The sequence below is a fragment of the Lissotriton helveticus genome, chromosome 10 (genome assembly GCF_964261635.1).
Source record: "Lissotriton helveticus chromosome 10, aLisHel1.1, whole genome shotgun sequence".
In the NCBI taxonomy this organism is placed as follows: Eukaryota; Metazoa; Chordata; class Amphibia; order Caudata; family Salamandridae; genus Lissotriton; species Lissotriton helveticus.
The window spans coordinates 921,548,176-921,567,975 of NC_136071.1; the positions used below are offsets into that span (position 1 = coordinate 921,548,176).

The 19,800-nt window shown below is 45.2% G+C and overlaps 1 protein-coding gene across 2 annotated transcripts in view; it reads left to right on the plus strand.

Annotated features, from left to right (window-relative positions):
* The window catches only part of TRDMT1 (tRNA aspartic acid methyltransferase 1), a 248,182-nt gene that overhangs the window by 187,362 nt on the left and 41,020 nt on the right, over positions 1–19,800 (plus strand). The window lies entirely within an intron of this gene.

Here is a 19,800-nt window from a genome sequence, read left to right on the forward strand (position 1 = left end):
ATTGGTGACCTTGGTCCCCGAGCGCAATGCTTTGTTGAAGTTCGAGTCACCATGTTTGGTGGTATGATAATGGGTTGGAATGGGTGGGTCAGGGATCGGCGAAGCCAAGTTGGGGTGGGTCTGCTGTGGGAGGGGGGAGGAGGGCAGGGGAATGTTTTTGGTACAATGTTGTGTTTTTTGTCTGCTCACACTGCCTGCGCTGGTCTTGTGCTTCCTGTTCCCATATATAGTTCAGTCACTCTGCTAAGATATCCACTGTGATCAAGGTGACTAGGGAGAGGGAGGTGGGGTCATTCAGAGCATTGACGTGGAATGTGAGGGGTCTAAACGATCACCGCAAACTTAGGAAGGTAGTGAACTATTTACAGTGTCACGACGTGGATTTGGCACTCATCCAGGAAACACACCTTCCGATCACAAGCAAAATGCTTAGTAGTAGGGGGCTTATGGGCAACATCACAGACATGGGTGAACCCTAAATTTAAATTGTCATTGACACTGCTGAGAGCGGACCCCGATGGCAGATACCTATTATCTAGATGCACAGGGAAGGGATACGACCTCATCGTAGTAAATGTTTATGGCCCTAATTATGACTCCCCAGACTTTTACGATACCATGACCCAACACTGCCGGGCTTACACTAACGCACAAATGCTCTGGGGGGGAGACCTTAACCTAGTATTAGACCCAGAACTGGACAGGTCATCCGGTCCGCCTCGCAAGCCTTCGGCTGCTGCACTGAAAGTTCAATCGGAACTTATTACGCTAGACCTAGTGGACGTGTGGAGGAGTATGCACATTGAGAGGGGGGTTCACCCACTATTCTGCATAGCACAACATCCATACCAGAATTGATTACAGGCTGACATCTTCCCCAGTAGCAAGACGTGTCAGCTCCTGCACGGTACTGGAGCGAACTCTTTCGGACCACTCGCCACTTCTCTTGACCCTGGAGACTCCTGCGAAAAGAGTCCCACCCTTCACATGGCGCTTTCCACCTTTCTCTTTACTAGATGATCAATTTAGGGGGGAGCTAGCTGAAGAAATAGAGAGGTATTTTGACACTAATATTGGGTCGGTTGATAGCTTCCATACAGTTTGGGAGGCATTCAAGGTCTACATCCGTGGCATTGCGATGTCAAAACATTCGAGTGTCCTCAAGTCCATTCGCCAGAGACTACAACATTTAGAGAAGAAGCTAACAGAACTGGAAAAGCGACAGCTGAACAATGATAGTGCCAACGTAGCGGAAGTCATCAAGTCCCTTATAGCGGAATACAACGAAAAGGCAGACAGGGAGGTGCGGCACATGGGAAAGTACGCCACCGCCCGGTCCTACGGCGAGGGGGACCGCCCTGGATCCCTCCTGGCCCGGGTTTTAAAAAACTCCAGACGCACACATGTAATATCCGAGCTGCTAACGGCAGACGGTTTACACCTCACAGAGGAAGCTGAGATAGTGGACGAGTTCAAAAAATACTACTCGGGGCTTTACACTTCCAAAACTGGGAACATGGAGGATGATATAGATGACTACCTGGGCCATATACAGCTGCCTTTTCTGAAAGATTCCCACCGGGAATTCTTGATGCAACCAATACACAGGGATGAGATAGCGGAGGCGCTGGCTAGCATACGTTCGGGCAGCGCCCCAGGGGCTGACGTGCTCACTGTGAGTTTTTATAAGGCATTTCAGGATATTCTACTTCCACACTTGTCCACGTTGTTTGACGACGTGTGTGTCGAAGGCAGTCTGCCAAGATCAATGAGGGAAGCACTGATTGTAACCGTCCTCAAACCTGGCAAACCCTCGACCGCATGCAGCTCATACAGGCCGCTGTCCTTATTAAACGTCGATGCCAAGCTTTATGCTAAGGTGCTAGCGACGAGATTGGCAATCCTGGCCCCGGAGTTGGTAGCTCCGGAACACGCAGGGTTTATACCAGGTAGGAATCTCACCTATAACATCAGGACGGTACTGGGCACTATGCAGCATGTCAGGCAGGACACAAAGGCAATGGCCATCTTCCTTGACATGGAAAAAGCATTTGACTCGGTGGAATGGCTCTTCATGGTTCGTGTCTTACGGAGGATGGAACTGGGCGAGCCATTCCTACAAATGATAGGGGCGGTGTACCATCACCCCACGGCTAGACTCCGCATAGGCGATCGAGTGACAGACTCTTTCTCGATTAGCAGAGGCACCAGACAGGGCTGCCCGCTATCGCCACTATTATACGCGCTGGTGGCTGAACCACTGGCTTGTGCCCTCAAGGAGTATCATAGTAACGAGGGGATCAGCTTCCCTACATACAAAATTGTCATATCAACGTACGCAGACGACACATTGTTAAACGTCCGTGACCCGGACAAGAACCTCCCATCGGTGCTGAGGGAGGTGGTCCGCTTCGGGGCTCTCTCTGGACTTAGGATAAATTGGGCGAAGTCTGTGGCGTTCCCACTAACTCCGAAGACGACACAGTTCGACATGGAATACCCGTTGCAATGGACGACAGAACCGGTCAGATATCTTGGAGTTATGCTGCACACTGACTCCGAAACCCTCATGCGAGAAAATTATGGTTCCTTATACAGCAAACTGGAAGATGAAGTGGAGGTGTGGTGTAAACTGCCGTTATCCTTGATGGGCAGAGTGGCCATCATGAAAATGGTAGTACTCCCTAGATTGTTATTCCTATTTAACAATCTGCCCATAGTGCTTTCGAAGGCTTTTTTCAAAAATCTGACGCAACTTCTGATCAAATTGGCCTGGGGTGGTACACAGCCCAGGGTGAAATGGACAACTCTCATGCTTCCGTACGAATTGGGGGGGCTTGGTGCCCCAGACATGGAACGATACTATAGAGTGGCTCAAGCTGCCCACATGCATACGTGGATACACGGGCAAGAGATGATACCACATGTCCGATTAGAACACTTGTTCGCAGACCCCATTCCGCTCCCTGCCATGGTCTTCCAACCGGTGGACCGTAGAATCAGCATATTAGACTCGATCACAACCACCAATCACGCATGGCATGCTCTGCTGCGGGCTCGCGACGGAGCATTACTGTATTCACCCCTAATGCCTATTGAATGGACATTGTGGTTGTCCCCTATTGCGGAGAAGGGAGTAGTACAGGCACTCCGCACGATGGGCATTCACATTGCAGGTGATTTGTTTCTTGGGGGCACAGTGAAAACCTGGGACCAGGCCGTGCCCAGCCCGGAGGGGGCCTAACTTCTACTCCGATTTCAAATTCAGAATCCGCAGAGCCTTGCTGGACCTTTTGGGCCTGGACCTGGCGGAGCCTCAGGAGATCCCTGAGCTTACATATATTATTAAAACGTCTTCCCCCAGGAGACTGGTGGCAAAACTATATAGCATGAACAGAGAGCAAGGGGTGTACTCGATCTCGAAGGCGAGAATGGACTGGCAGAAAGATCTTCAGATCACGATAGATGATGGGATGTGGGCATATTGCTGCTCAAGTACCAGGAAACTGTCACTAAACTGCAGACACAGGCTGATTCATTTTAAATATCTCCAACGAGTGTACTATACTCCTGAGAGGCTGCATAGGTATGGCCTTAGACAGTCTGCTGCCTGCGATAGGTGCCGCGAACCGGTTGCGGACTTTATGCATCTTGCTTGGTGGTGCCCCGGAATACGCAAGTTCTGGGATAGCGTGTTTGCCGAAATGAGCTTGGTTCTAACCACGGACCTGACGCCCGACCCGGCCTTAGCACTTCTAGGTCATTCCAGGGGCCTCCCGAAATCTCTTCGACGGTTGACAGATATGGGCATGCTGATGGCCAGACGGGTGATTGCAATGTGTTGGATGAGAGGGCCACTCCCTTCCAAGAAAAGATGGGCGCATGACATGCTATATTGCTGCACGCAGACAGAGTGCTATAGCGAACTTCTCCCACCTATGAGCCGCCCTAAGAATTTTTGGGGTCTATATCAGGAATATTTGAGAATGAGGGATGCGGAAGGGGACGCTCGAACGGAGGAGGTGGAGGGTCAGGCACACTTAACGGTAGCTGACGTGGTGACTGAGACTTAAGCCACTACAACAGAGCAGAAGACCTCCCTGGGGTCGCAGGGACACACAACTAGATGTAGTGTAGGGCAGGTGTTTACAGAGTAGGGAGTGAGTTCGACATGGGGGAGGAAGTGGGACTGTTGGGTGGTTAGTTTACGGGACGGTTAGCTTGGGACACACAGAGTAGACCTTCCGTGTAGTATAGATTGAGTACTTAGAGCTGCCAGAACATGTAGCGTAACGTTTATTATGACACAACATGTGCCCTGAGATCGGGGTGCTAGATACTCCTGTTCTTTTAGATTTGGTTTGTGTTTTTTCTTCTTTTTTTTTTTTCTTTCATCCCAGATCATACGCCGCCGGACCTCCGGGTTGGCGGCTAAATGGCTGTGTCAACCAGATCCATGGGGGTATACAACTGCTGTGTCCGCTGCTGGCCTCCGGGTTGTGGCAACAAGCTGTGTGAAATGCTATATGGATGAATAAAGCACTGTTTAACCTTTAAAGAAAATAAAAAAAAGGAAAAAAAAACAAATGAACCAAGGATATTCTTAGAGGACAAAGAATTAAAAAATTATTGGGCTTTAGTACCAGAGGCTGGTTGGTCCAGAGACTGCTTGGTCTTAATAATAAAAACTGCGAAAAGACTATCTAATACAATAATCACTAAGATCAAAGCCAGCGTTAAAATCAGGCATAAGTACTTCAATTTTCCAAAAGAAACTGGACGAGGTTAATAAGATCATTTCGATTTGTTTCTTTTTTATACAATCTAAAATACTACATTTCAGAAAGACCTAAACATGTTCTTGCATGACACAGTTTACCCATACTCCAGGGAGGATCATGTAGTAAAAACCCTTACCACATGAGGCACCTAATTGAGGAGTAGTTTGTCCTTTGATTCTGAGAATGAGTACTCCACATTTAGACAATCAAGAAGCAGGAAAGGAACCAGACAGGGTGGTTCTCCCCACCCAAGTAACTTTTGCACATGCATCATGGATGTAACCACCCAACTATGGACGATCAGTTTTTCCCCCTCCTCAGACGTTCCATGCTTCTACTAAAACAGGTCTTTTTTAGGAAGGGGGATAGTAAGAGGAAAAAGGAAAACCAGAAAGTAACAAAGCAAAGTACAGAGTAGCTATAGCGGACCTCCACAATGATGGATGCGAGCCTAGGAACCAGCAAAACTTAGGACCCAATTGTGACATCACTATCAACTTCAGTGATAAAGTTCTCACTAAAACTGAAAATAGTGTACTCAATGAAGGCCTTGATTTTGTACCTACTCCCAAAAAGAACATCTTCTAATTGAAATTGAAGATAGTGGATTTCCTACGGAAGGTTAGACTAAATCTTTTCTTCAGGAAACAACCTATAGGCGAATTAATAGATAAGAATACGGAACTGTGACCAAAATCTACAGTTAAACCTCCCTCCTATGAAATCCCACCAGACATGCTTGCTTTTGAAAAGGTGGTGAATCGAGAAATTAATCCTCTGTTTAAGGACCAGCATGCCACCTTTAATAACATTAGTAAGGAGGAAAATAGAGCCTTAACTGAGCTTTCCACGGATAATACTGTAGTAATAAAACCTGCAGACAAGGGTGAGGCCATCATTATTCTATCAAGATTGATTGCAACAATGAATGTCAGAAATTCTTGAATGACACAAGCAATAACATGCTTCTTTCAAATGATCTCACTTCTGAAATACAGGAGGAAACTGCTTTCTTGGTCAAGAAATGGTTAGATAGCAGTTAGATCACGCAACATTAGGCAGGTTTCCTCATTCAAAAATAACCCTTTGTCCCTTACTTTTTTATGCACTCCCCAAAGTATAGAAGAAGAAATTCCCTCCCCCTGGAAGGTCCATTGTGTCAGGTATGGGCTCTGTTCTTGAACCTTTGTCTCCGTTCTGTGAAGTCTCCTTAGATCACTGGTGAAATGAATGCTTTATTTTCTGAAGGACACTAAGATGTCATAAACAAACTGAAAGAGTTTTCATTTGACTGTGGAAAAGAGCTTATGATCAGCTTGGATGTTAAGTCCCTATTCACCAGCATCCTGCAGGAATTCGCTTTGGAAGTGATTGATTAAAATCTAACAGGTCAGAATTGGGAATACAAAACACCTCAAGAGTATGTCTTAAACTGCACACACATCGCCCTCACACACAACTTATTTGAGTTTAGAAGGGAATTCTTCCTGCAGGTACATGGGACATCCATGGGGGGTACCTTCGCCCCCATTTTAGCATGTCTATACATACATGCCTTTGAGACGGTATACATTCTCCGCTCCTCTAACCCCTTTGAATACGACTGAGGAAACTATATTGATGACAATTTGCTAATCTGGCAGAGCAGTGAAGAAGAAGCTTTGAATTTTTCACAATGACTCAACTCACTTGACCCTTTCTTGAGAATCTCTATCATAAATAAATAAAGTGCAGCTAGTTTTCCTTCGCCTAATGATTATTGCTGAAAACGGTGGAATGAAATCAGAATTGTTCTATACACCTGCCAACAGAAATAATCTCCTTTGGTTTGAGTGTTTCAACCCACAGTCCCTTAGCGAAAATCTGCCTGTTTGTCAATTTTTACATCTGAGACATGATTGCTTCAAGGTCCAAGATTATAAGAACCATGCCAATAACCTTTCTAGAAAACCTTTCGAAAAAAACTATCCACTCTACTTGATTGCTAAGGCAAATAAGCGGGCCATGAATAACAGCAGGGATTGATTCCTGTCTACATTTGAAAGAACTGAACAGGACACGTCTATTTTTGTTAACCATCTTTAACCCATGTTCCAATAGGATGCAGAAAATTGTGTAATCAAAAACTGGTGTATTCTGACATCAGGTGGCCAAAATCTCACTAAACCTATGTTCTTGACTAGGAGAGACAGGAACCTCAGGGATTTTTTTGGGGCACACACACCCAAAACAACCCAAAAAGAAGAATAGGCAATCCATCTTGTGGAACCTACCCGCTAATGTTGGACACTCTACCTGTGGCTGTGTTTACGCTTTTATAAAGAGAATAGCAATCTCATATATGTGGGGATGAAAACGAGGAGCATACGCATCGGAATAACAGCGCATTGCAGTGTGATAAGATGTAAATGTGACTCAACAAAACTCACTAAACACTTCATTGAGAAAGGGCATACTGACAAGGACCTGAGGTGGTATGTCATTGAAAATCTCACCCCTTTCCTCAGACATGACAAAAATCCTACTGATATTCGAGCAGCGCTGGGTATAAAGACAACAAACTGACACTAGAAATTGAATTATGAGATTTTTTTGTTCAGCTTGAATACTCCTCGATAATAATCAAATAATTTGCAGTCCTCCTACTCTTGTCCCACGTATTGAAGGCAGGTACCTCTTGACGGTCGGTCTAAGGTCCCTTATTAAAAACATATGCCATTGGGCCACCTCCTCTAATGAAACAGCGCCTTTGAATACACTTGCCATCTTATCTGACGAGCTCCGCTACATATGATTATTCCCCGAGCCCTGTAGATCCTTCAGGGTTGTAACTGTTGCTTAACTTTAGGCTGCCTACAACCCCTGTCTTTGCTCCCCTACCAATGGTTGGTCTGTGCTCAGTGGTACCTTTTGCAACGTTTTCACGTTGTGCTTGGCATGAAAACATGTACTGTATGTTGGAGTACATCTTCCATCATTCCTGTTTGGAGCTGGCGGCCCGGGGTGACACCAGAAGCCTCCTCGCCTAATATGAGTGCTGACTCCCGCATAGCCACATGAGCGGCTGGGGACGGGAGCACTTCTAGGCACACAGTATTGTATGCCCGTTGACCTAGTAAGTGACTGGTTTGGAATTCTAGGATGTAATATGTCCCTCCTTTATGATAACCTAGGGAAGCAATGTACTATACCATTGGCTTAACTAAACAATAAGGCTATATGGGGTAATATGAAAACTTGGTCCCACTGCCACTAATGAATTTCCAGTGGGGTGCGATACATCTTGAGATTTAAATACAGCCAACTGACTAATGATATCTCTAGGCACAAGGTAACAGCATGCCGGCTACCACATCGGCTCATAAGTAGCAGGGAAACTGAAGCACAGGGGAGCACTACTTAGTACACCTTGCAATGTAGTAAGTTAGATTATGGAGGCATCCCACTGTCCTTAATTATTTACTAGTGGGGGGCGACACATATACAAATAAAAAAAAACATAATGTCTAAATTGATATCTTTAGGCACAACCTGATGAGGATTTCTAGTATTATCACATTTCTCACAGTTCTACAGATACAACAAACATCATTCAGTACTAGCTGTATGATTAGTATGATAATAATTCTTTTCCGAATGATTAATCTATCCAGACATAATATCTCAGGGTAGTTGGCCCCTTGGAGCAGCATGCATATGTTTTTTAGGACTATATTTAAGTACTGATATCCCTAGGAGTTTACTGGGACTCATTCACCTATATTCCCACAAAGTTTTAAAATAAATGCCAGAACTGTTCCATATATATTTAATGCATGACTACAGAGGACACCATCTCCTTCCATGCCTTGAAGTCTGGTATCCCTTAAGTTAGGGTAAGATATCTACAATTAGATTTGTGCATTTGTCCACCTAACATGCATGTGCTTTCTGTTTGCAGTGCAGTGTCACATTTGTTTTACACCTTTTGTATCCTATTAATATGCGTGCACTATTTATCTGTGTGCCAATTGACTTCTTGAAAATATTTCTTATGTTTTGCATTTTTTATGTTTAAAAATTCTTAGGAAACATACCCCTCGTGTCAAGGTAGGATTTACTTTTGCCCTTTCCACTCACTTCCATAGAATGGTGTGTAGTGAATGGGATCCCCTTTTGCCCTGATGAATGTCCCTGAACAGTATTGGCTTTTGGCAGGGTAGAAACACGTTGGCTTACAAAGGATCTTGGGGCCGTTATGCCTATAATCCATCCTCCTAGTATTTTTAGGTATAGCGGTGGTACCCTTGAGTGAAGGTAACAACATATTTTACCTTCAGGTATTTTTAAGTAATATGGATCCCTTCTTATCCAGTAAGTTTTATCGAATAACTCCCTCTCATTTGAGGTTGAGTCCACCTTGTAGTTTTATCATACCAGGGTGGGGTAAGATCGCCTATGATAAAGTATGCCACAAAAAGTGGGTGAGGCCTCCTCTTCCAATAAAATTGGCATCTCAAAAGTAAAATCTCCGATATCCAACTCGGAACAACTTTGTTATAGACCTATCCAGCGTTATACCAATAGCCATCGCACTCTGTTGTGGTATCTAAATATTTGATCAACACATACTTTGTGAATGATTATGTGTGCACAGCACATATATTCTCATTTACAAGTGCCTCAAACTAACAAGTAAACGAGTATATTGCTGTTTCCTTTGCCAAGCAAACCTGAGCCCACCTACCTGTATTTCTTTAACTTTCGTCAATTTTAATTGAGTCGTTGTAGCTTTTTTGTTTTTGTTTTATATAGCGGAAACTGGTCCCAACAGCATAAGTGCACTTCTTTACATGATCACCAGATCACATTACACACGGTCAGGTTTATTTGTACGCACAGAGACAGTAAGTGATTTGCCCAGAATTGCAGCATGTCGAGCTGATGCAAAGACTCGAACCTAGGGGCCGATTATGATCGCGGACAGACTTGAGTCCGTCCGCGACCCCTGAGGAGGAGGGAACGTCCGCAAGGGCTGCGGCGTTCCCTCTGAGCAGATTAGGATGTGACCGCCAGGGTGGCGGTCACATCCTCTATCTTTAACATTGCAGCGGGTGCAGCTTCAAGCTGCACCCACCGCAAGGTTAAAAATGCATGCATCGCATTTGCATGCACAAAGCGGCAGGCACCGCGCAGTGCCTGCTGCGTTGTGCAGGCAAATGGTACCCCCCATGTGCACCCCCCACACCCCCTTCACCCAGGGGGCCCGCAACGGGCCCCCGAAGTGAAAGTCCGTATGCATGTCTTTGCCACTATCCTAATATGGCTGGCGGTGTCTGATAGACACCGCCAGCCATGTTAGAGCTGTTCCGCCGCAGTCGGAAGGCGACCGCGGCGGAAAAGCTGCGGACGGAATTCCAGACCCACCAGCCATCCTAATATGGCGGTGGGTCTTTGGAGGCTCCGCAGCAGTTTTTCCGCATCCTCCGGCCCGGCGGTGTCTTCCGCCGGCCCGGAGGATGCGGAACAACTGCAATCATAATCGGCCCCCTAGTTCTCCAGTTCTAAAGTCAGCTTCTCTGACCTTTAAGCTACATCTCTTGTCAATTCACAAAAGCATACTACTTCACATACTCATAACTTTGTGCCCGAAATGTCCAACTCCCTATTGGTAAAAGGATAACATGGCCACAGTACGTTCTATTTGTACTATTCGTCTATGAATATTTCCTGAATACTCCCATTTTAAATGTTTTTGGGAGCAATTCACAAAGGCATTTATGTGTTCGTGAAGTTGTACTACAGGAGTATTATTTCACATACTCGTAAATGCCTTTGTGAATTGACCCAGTATAGCCATCACTAGCTTGGAATCAATCAATGCCTTGTTCATAATTCTACTACCAAACGTGAGACGTGCAGAATTGCAGTGCTCAAGTATGCTGGGCAGTTCAACAGCATTCACTCGTTGGATGCTACTCTGGCTGTAAACAATGGCAAATTAATTTGGCAGGGTTTTGTTCACTAATTGAAGATGGCTCACTTCTGCTCTATATAAACTTTGTATTTTAATGAAGAGTGCTGGAACTGAGACGCAGGAATGACCACTAATGAACTTCAGCGACAGCACGCTTCCCCGAGTGAAGTGTTGAGCTCCATTCACCCGAATGTTTTAACCCTACCAGTTTCTGATGAATTTGAGATTGCCGTCTTGGAGTCATAACCACTTTAGAATCATAGTGGGATGTGGAGAAGCCATGGACACCAAGTATATTAATCAATATGTCTTCCACTTGATTAACTCTAAAGAAAGGAAAGATTGAACGGGAATTTGCTCCCAGAAAATGGCCACTCCTCAGCTGGATTGGATCACAGTGAAAACGCTTCTGCACATGTGTGCGATATATACAATATGATGCAGTGTTTTGTGAATTTCTCTAGGAAGCTTTCCAACTGTTGTATGTGAGAATATTGTTTGGAACCCTATAGTCTGACAGAAATATTGTGTACTCCATATGTTCACAAAAATATCATCTCATTTGGTGTAGGTTTTCTATTATTAATGCAAGTGAGGCGATCTTTTTGTAAGCAACAGTTAGCCTGGATAATATTTTGATTACAAATCATTAAAAACCTTTAAACAATGTATAGTTACATTTCGTATCTGATTTTCTTTTCCCTGTATTTCTGCATTTATGTATTTATTTGTATACCTGTAGTGCATTCCCTCTTCTGTTTAACAGTTTTCGTTTTCAGAATTTATGTCTGCATAAAAGCCTCAAAAATGTGTATTTGTGCCGTATGTGTTCTCTACTTCTTTAAATGATAATTAATGGTGTATCAAATTAACATCAACATGCACTGTCCAACACTGATGGAAGTCCGCTTGTTTAATTAACTTTGGGCTGCCCATTAACCTTCAAACCAGAGAATAGCAACTTAGCAAAGTTTAGGATTCAATAGCAATTCTTGCGCAGTTTTTTCAAATTTGCTCATGCGCTTATTGGGGAGAACATTCTGTACATGGTTTTATACATGACGCATCAATGTATAAGAGCACATCAGTCTGCATGTGCGCAAGGTCAATGACATGCATGCAGGACTTCCTTGTGGGCATAGGTCAAGAGGTATGGCCAGAGAAAAGCCAAACTCGCCTCTCACTCACAGAGTGATACACCGAACTCTGTGCTCTTCAACAACTTTCTTTTCCTGTTTTAGTCTGGACCATATTTTGGACTCGTGCAGGAATAGACACACTGCAGATCGGGAACACATACGCCCTTGCATGTATTGTGCACACGAACACTCATTCACTGGATTGGAGTGTATATGGAATTGCAACATTTCCCTGGATGTAAACTGTAAGCTAACCAATGATAAATGTTACTTGAACTAAGCCAGCTATGACAAAGTCTGCATGTCCTTTTCCCTGTCCCAATTGACTCTCGGGAGCTAATGCCAGTGAAAGCAGTGGGAAATCTGCTGCATTAGTATGCATTGAATGCCAAGCGGTTGCAGCATCAACTTCTACCTACCGCGACTTAATTTCATGGAACCTTTGTATCAAAAAGAATATTTACAGTGAGAAAAACACTCATAGCAAATAAACTCTGCACAAAAAAAAAATAATGATTAAAAGTGTGCTTTCCAAACATTACCTCAAATGAAAAAGAATGGCTGAATCTAAGTGAATGGTCATTTCTCAGGGCTACTTTCCAAGTCCATTGACTTGGTTCTGCTTCATAAAACCCTTCAGCCCAAAGTGCCAGGCCAGGTCCCTCCTGAACCGTAATAAAACCCACCTCAGACCGGTTGTTTTCCAATCAGACTGGAAGGCAGGCCTATTCCCACAATATAAGGTGGCCATGATCATGGAGGCACTGGACATCACCACCCTTATGCCCTCTTTGCAACTTGGTTTGCCTCTGGGACTCCTTCCTGATTCACCATGTGTTAATAGTATTGCAAATCACAAAAGAAAGGATTGTCTCCACCCATTTCTCTTGCCTCCGTAGGCTTGCTTGTTGTGGAGGGGGCGGTTACCTTAGCTCCTGTTGTGGGTGGTCTCCTTCACAGTCATATATTGATAGGTCAGGTGACTCTTCTGGCACCTTTGCCTCTGTGATGAAACCTGGCCCCTGCACTTTGTCAGAGGCTGTTAAGCAGGGGAGCACTAACCAATCAGAGAGTGGTGTACCTAGGCACATGAAAAAGTGCAGAAGGGAGGCCTCCCATAGTGTTCAAGTGTACCTAGTTTCCCTGCTTAAGCACAAAGGGCACAAACCAGAAGCGGGGTCACTGCTAAGTTCCAGCTTTTACTGACCTAGACCCTCTGGACTTCCAACTATACCAGTCACCATGACAATGAAGTCCCATTGTTACAAGCAGTACATGACCACACTGCCTTCTCTGTCGGTCCACATCCTAGAATACCAGAAGGCACAGTGGTGGCAGTCCATGAGGAGTCTGCCTGATATTGGCATCTCAGAAGTAACACAGTTCCCAGTAAATTCTCTCCTAGCAGGCCCTTCCTCGAGATTTGTGGACATTGTAGGCAGGTCAGGATTTTCGAGTACTTCCAAGTAAGAGCAGTAGGACCAGGAGTTATCACACTACTTACAGTCCTGTCTCTCCAGTTGCAGGATTTGCCTTTGTGCAAGCGGATACACTCACTCACACACCCGAGGCACATGGGAAGCAGTGGCCCCGAGATGACATGATTGGGAAGGATCACAATGTAGACTATGGACATTGTGTGTTATAGGGGGATGGCAGTCCAGACAGCCTGGCAGCTTCTGGCTACGCTGGGAGTTTGTAGTTAGCTGAAAGCAGGTGACACACACTATGAAAGCAGTGTGACTTGGCTCCATCTCCCACACTCCCCAAACCAGGACACCTGTAAGTACTTAGTAAACAGGGAAATACCTACAGAAATGCATTGCTATAGGAAGCATGTTTTATTAGCAACTTCCACAGAATATAAGACAACCTGCTTTACTCTTCCCGGTGCCCAATCCTACTTTTGCTCTTGACTGAATATGTAATTTGGTCTGACCTTGTTTTAGTTCCTGCCTTATTTCTCCTTCCCACATTGGGAGAGCCTCCCTAGTTCGCCTTCCTTCCTACCTTATGTCCCACTCATGCCCTATGCTATGTTTCACCCCTCTACTCCTAATTTATTGAAATCCGTCCTTTTTAGTTTCTTCTGACTCATTTACAAGAGGGAATGATAATCATTACTCAGAAGTTGCTGCTGGGGATGGGGGTTGTCAGCAGCAGTAGCACCAGTTCAATTTGAATCAGGTAGTGTATTTGGAAAGTCTGTTTGTAAGGTGGGATTACCACATTCAAATTCTATCAGTAGAATTGTTATTGTTATTGTTATTGTTAGTTCCGGCTTTTATAGCGCCAACTCACCGGCAGGTCTCAGGGCGCTTGTGACCGAAGGGCAACAACTACATCATTATCGGAAAGAAGGGAGCAACAGGAAGTTTAAGCTGAGCTTAGCGCATCCCTAAACAGGAAGGTTTTCAAACTTTTTCTGAAGCGAAGGAGATTACCTTCTTTTCGGAGGGTCTCAGGAAGTTTATTCCAAAATTTTGGGATCAGAGCAGAAAAGGATCTCCCCCCTTTTGTGGCCAGCCTAAACCGGGGGCACACCAACAGCTGTGCGTCTGAGGACCTTAATCTCCGTTCTGGTTTGTATATCTCCAACCTTTCCTTTATGTAAGCGGGAGCTTGCCCGTAGATTGCCTTATGGGCTATACACAAACTTTTAAAAACAGATCTTTGCCCAATAGGCAACCAATGAAGGTTCTGCAGCAATGGAGAAGCATGGGATCTTCTTGGAAGTTTAAAAATAAGACGTGCGGCGTCATTTAGGACCACCTGCAATCTACTGATCAAGGACTTTGGAAGGCCCAAGTAAAGGGCATTTCCGTAGTCCAGCCTTGAGATTATTGTGGCAGAGACTACAGTGCGAAGCATAGACTGGGATAGGAGAGGGACTAACTTTCGCAGTTGTCTAATTAGCCCATTGCAGGTGCCGACTATAGAGGAGATCTGGCTACACATTGACAGTTCGCTGTCAATCTTAATCCCCAGGCTTTTCACCTTGTCCACTGGTGTAGGTGTTGGACCTAATTCCTGGGGCCAGTACAAATCACTCCATGGGGAACCTATAGATGATACAACTAGAACCTCTGTTTTTTCAGGGTTGATTTTCAGAACATCCTACTGATTGTTTTCCTGATCAAGGTGCAACTCTTTTAGCATCTCTGCAGTCTGGTTCCCTACCCCCTGGGCGTTGGGTGAGACTACTTGCCTTTACTAGTAATGTATATTTTTGTGTAGTGGTTTCCTGAGTGTGTTGCCTCTTAAGATTCATTAGTGCGGAGCATATGTATCACAGCAGAAAGAACCCAACACAGAGCCCCCCGCCTCAAGCTAGTTGCAGCTCTGCATCCTCCAATGCTGCTTCCTCTTTACCTTTACTACTGTCCCTGGCCAAGTGTTACTGAAGATGTAACGGTCCTCTCAGAGACTCTGGTGAAGTTTGACAATGCTCTATATGTTCTACACTCCACAGTTTTGTTCTTCTGGTGCCATGGCCACCTTCAACTACGCTGATTCAGCCCCATGTAGCATCTAAAGAACTTCAGAAGGAGGTTGATAAACCCCTACCTGAGTTGGCCTTCACTCCCTATGCCCAGACAAGAGGCAGACGTGCTACTCCCATTACATTCTTGTAAGAAAATACAGAGATTGACTCAATCTTTTTTTTTATTGTTACGATTGCAACCAATCTCTGGACTTTATTAAAAAATGTTTACCCTGGCCCAGGTAGTGTCAGCTATGGGCAGCAATGCAAAGATGTTCTGGAATCATCTTCAGGGTCCCTGCTTTCATGTGCCTGCCATGCAGGTCCACAAAAAGTACCTCCAGTTCATGTTGCGACACCAGCATTACAAATAAAGGACACCCTAGTGGGGACTTTCCTATGACAGGAGAAGGTTCACTGTTAACCCGTCATCGAAGACTGTCTAATTCAAGTGGTGCCCATGGAGAGTGCAAAATCTTCTTTGTACCTAACACTAGAGGTCCCACACAAACTTGGATTCTAAGTGTAATAGCCAGAATCCTCGCAGGTACTCTACAAAAGGATGTAGTTCGTTGGATGATTGATGAAAACATCCTACTGAAGACTGTGCCTCTTCCAGAAAAGGTGGTAGCCAAAACAAAACCAGTACAGCCTGGTGATTTCAGAAAATCTAAGGTTCTGTAAGGGTCCTACATGGGGATGGTAGCCGAAGCCAGGTTTCTCAAGTGCACTGTGAAGCTCTGTCTGGCAGACCACTTGGACTATCTTAGAGATGACCATTTGAAGCAACTCCAATCCATCTGTTAGACCTGGCATCCTTGGCATTGTTTTCCCTGACTTTTTTGCCTCTACATTCTGTGTTTTTGATGCTGTGCTGGATTTTGTTTTTACTGGCAGCGATGCTTTGGCACTTGCCACTGCTAATGAGGGTCAAAATGCTAGTGCTCCCTATATAAATTGGTATTGTGATTGGCTCTCCCTGATTGGCATAATTGTTTTACCAGCAGGTCCCTATAAAGTGCACTGAGTGTGGCAGGGTTGGTAAATCAATTGCTACTAGTGGGCCTGCAGCACTGGTTGTGCCACCCACATGAGTAGCCCTGAAAAGATGTTTCGGGCCTTCCACCGTGGTGCCTTTGTACAGTTTGTTGACTGCTATGTTGACTTGGCAAGTGCACCCACTTGCCAGGCCCTAACCTTCCCTTTTCTTACACATAGGGCACCCCTATGGTTGGCCCAAGGTACCCCCTAGACAGGGGGCAGTGTATGTGAAAGGTAGGACACGTACTGGTGTGTGTAATATGTCCCGATAGTGAAATACTGCCAATTTCGTTTTCCACTATTGAAAGGCTATCTTGCCCCATAGGACCGAATGGGGAATGCTTTGTGACATTTTACAAGCATATCGTCCCATAGGGATAAGATAGAAAAATGGAGTTTGGTATCCCTGAACTCAGGATTTAATAACCCATATTTTAGTAAAAATGGTTTTTAAATTGTGTGTTTGAAAATACCACTTTTAGAAATGGCTATTTTCTTGTTCAACCAACCCGTGTGCCTCTGTCTGTTTGTGGATTGACTGTCTGGTTTCAGTGTGACAGGGACAGAGGATATGCATTCCCTGTAGAGAGCCTCTGGGGGGCTGAGGTGTGCCTGGCCCTTCCTGGATGACTCATCCCTGAGCTGAATAGACCCGGCTACATATAGAGTGGTGGGAGGAGATTTGCCTTGCACCTGAATGGAGCCCTTCTCCCTTGCACAATGCTGTCTCCACCTCCTGTGGTCATGCTGCACCATTGAAGGCAGAACTGGTTTGAACTGGGCTCAGATCCCCCTGCACAAAGAGAACAAAGACATTTTGGGGTATACATATTAGACCCAAAACCCCAGATTTTAGATCATTCCTGGAATTCAAGAGGAGCCTTTGCTAAGGCGAAGAGCTGGAGAGACTGAGGAGGAGCACTGCCCTTGCTGTGTGTCTCGGGTTGGCCCGCAGTTGCTGATTCTGCAAAGGAAAGGAAAAGGACTTTGCTGTGTGCTGTGTCTCTTGCTTGAAGGAGATCTAGAAGGGCCTGAAGTGTGCTGGCCTCCTGTTCTGAAGTCTCAGGGACACAAAGACTTCACTCCCATTTACCCTGAGCTCTGCTGCTGTGAGTTCTGACCAGTCAAGAGGTGCCTGTGCCAGTTTTGGTCCTCTGGAGGTTGTTGCTGCTGATTGGGAGCTGGAAGAAAAAAGAAACTCCAAAAACTACAGAAATCGACGCATCGCTCTTCTTGCGGCTGTTCTCCATGGTGCAAGAAGAATTTCCATGCATCGCCGCACTGCTGTGGAAACCACTGCAGCACCTGTCGCCGCTGCAATAATCGACGCATCGAGGGTTAGTTGCAGAAGATGACCGACGCAGTGGCGCTCAATGCCGCAGCATCAATCGCTGACGCACCCCATATTTCCACACATCATACCGGTGCGGCAAGTTCGTCCGACGAATCACCTGCGGAACGGAACCGTCACGAAGAATCGACGTATCACTCCCCGTACAGACCAGATTCGACGCAACCCCTCCTCTGCGTGCAGTGGGACTGTCCGATCGCCTCCCCAAGTTCTCAGGAGTGCTGCATCTCTTTTTTCTGACGCTGCGGCTGTTTGGCTTGAGAAATTTGACGCATCTACAGGAATTTTGTTGAAAAGTCACGCATCGATAGTTTTCTATGGTACAAGTTCTTGAAACCTATGTAAAGTCATATTTTTAACTGTGTATGTTGGATTTTTGTCGTTTTACTCTTGTTTAGTTAAGATAAAGATATTTTCTTTTTCTAGACTGGTGTGGTGTCCTTTTGTGGTGTTTTTTCTGTGTTACTGTGAGTGTTGGTACAAATACTTTACACATTGCCTTTGGGATAAGCCTGTCTGCTCGTGCCAAGCTACCAAGGGGGTGAGCAGGGGTCATCTAGAGTGTGTATCCTCCTTACTCTGACTAGAAGCAAGTGTCCCTATTTGGACAAAGGTACCTACCTCTGCCAACTAGAGACCCCCATTTCTAACACCATCCAATACATCTTTAGATCTGATTGTTGAATGGTAGCAGGATATTTTTAACCTCTTTTGGGGTGCCTTTTCTGCCTTCCCCATCCACAGTTCGCATTCACAATTGACTCAGCAGAGTATGGGTGGAGTGCACATTTTGGGGAATTCTCCATAATCTGTCCCAGCATATGAACATACAGTCATCTTGCCATTGAAGGACGTCCTAACAATCCTGAGCTTCAGGGTTGTTTGTAATGGTCTACAAAGGCAACACCACATCCATTTTGCCTGAGAAAGGAAGAGTAAAGCTACTCTCTCTGCTGTCTGGTTGTAGCTCTTTGTGAGTGGGCATATTCCTGCTTCTTTCCCACATTGTGGGAATCATTCATTAGAGCAGCTAGCCTGCCCCATACAGTTTTCCACCTCAGCAGGCTTGGGCCTTCCTCCCAGTGCAATGCAAAATTTAAGAAGGAAGTTTTCCAAAATCTCGTTGTCCAGGAGTATGCTGCCCCATGCCACCTTTCACCTTCTCTTTCTCATTCTCAGTTGCTGTGAAATCAAGCTGGTGGTTCAGAATGGGAAAGATACAGGACGAAATAGTAGGATAAATTCATTCTCATGGTGACTTAGTTACTATATTCCATAGCCTCTTTACCATTGTCAACTTCATCTAACTGACTCTTCATCCAATGTTTTTATGCTATGTGCATTTGTAAAGTGCTCTATCGCCCTCAAGGGTTTCCTGGTGCTGAGCAGGTGTATGTGCCTGCATTATTCACAAACCAGATCTTCAGCTGCTTGCCGTCTTCAAGAAGAGAAGAGGATGCTCTAATGTGGAGTGGGAGGTTGTTCCACGCTTTAGGAGCAATGTGAGAGAATGCCCATTCTTCTGATCTGGTTCTGTATATGTTTGGGATGTATGGGAGTAGGAGTCTTGCGTAGCGGAGGTAGCTGGGTGGTTGGTGGAAGGAGATACAACTGTTGAGGTAGGTGGGCCTGAGTGGTGCAGTGTGTGTGAGAGTTTGAATTGAGCAAATGTGTGTGTGAGAGTTTTAATTGAGCATATTGTTTATCGGGAGCCAGTCTAGTTCCCTGAGGTGGGGTGTAATGTGGGAGGTTGAAGAGTTCTGGATAGTTTGTAGGGTTCTACTGAGTTGTTTGGTGATTCTGGCATAGCGGGTGTTCCAATTGTCCAACTAACTGGTGACTACGGCATGAGTGAGTTTTACTAGTGTTGCTTTGTGAAGATCTTTCTCATGATCTTCTGGATGTGGAAGCCATTGATCTTGAAACACACACCTACTGGGCACCTTTTTAAATTAGGCGGCACTGTCACAGACGCAAGTATGTGAATTGATAGAGGTGTGCCACTTCTGACATAAACAGATTTTTAAAGTACTGACACACAAAGTTGA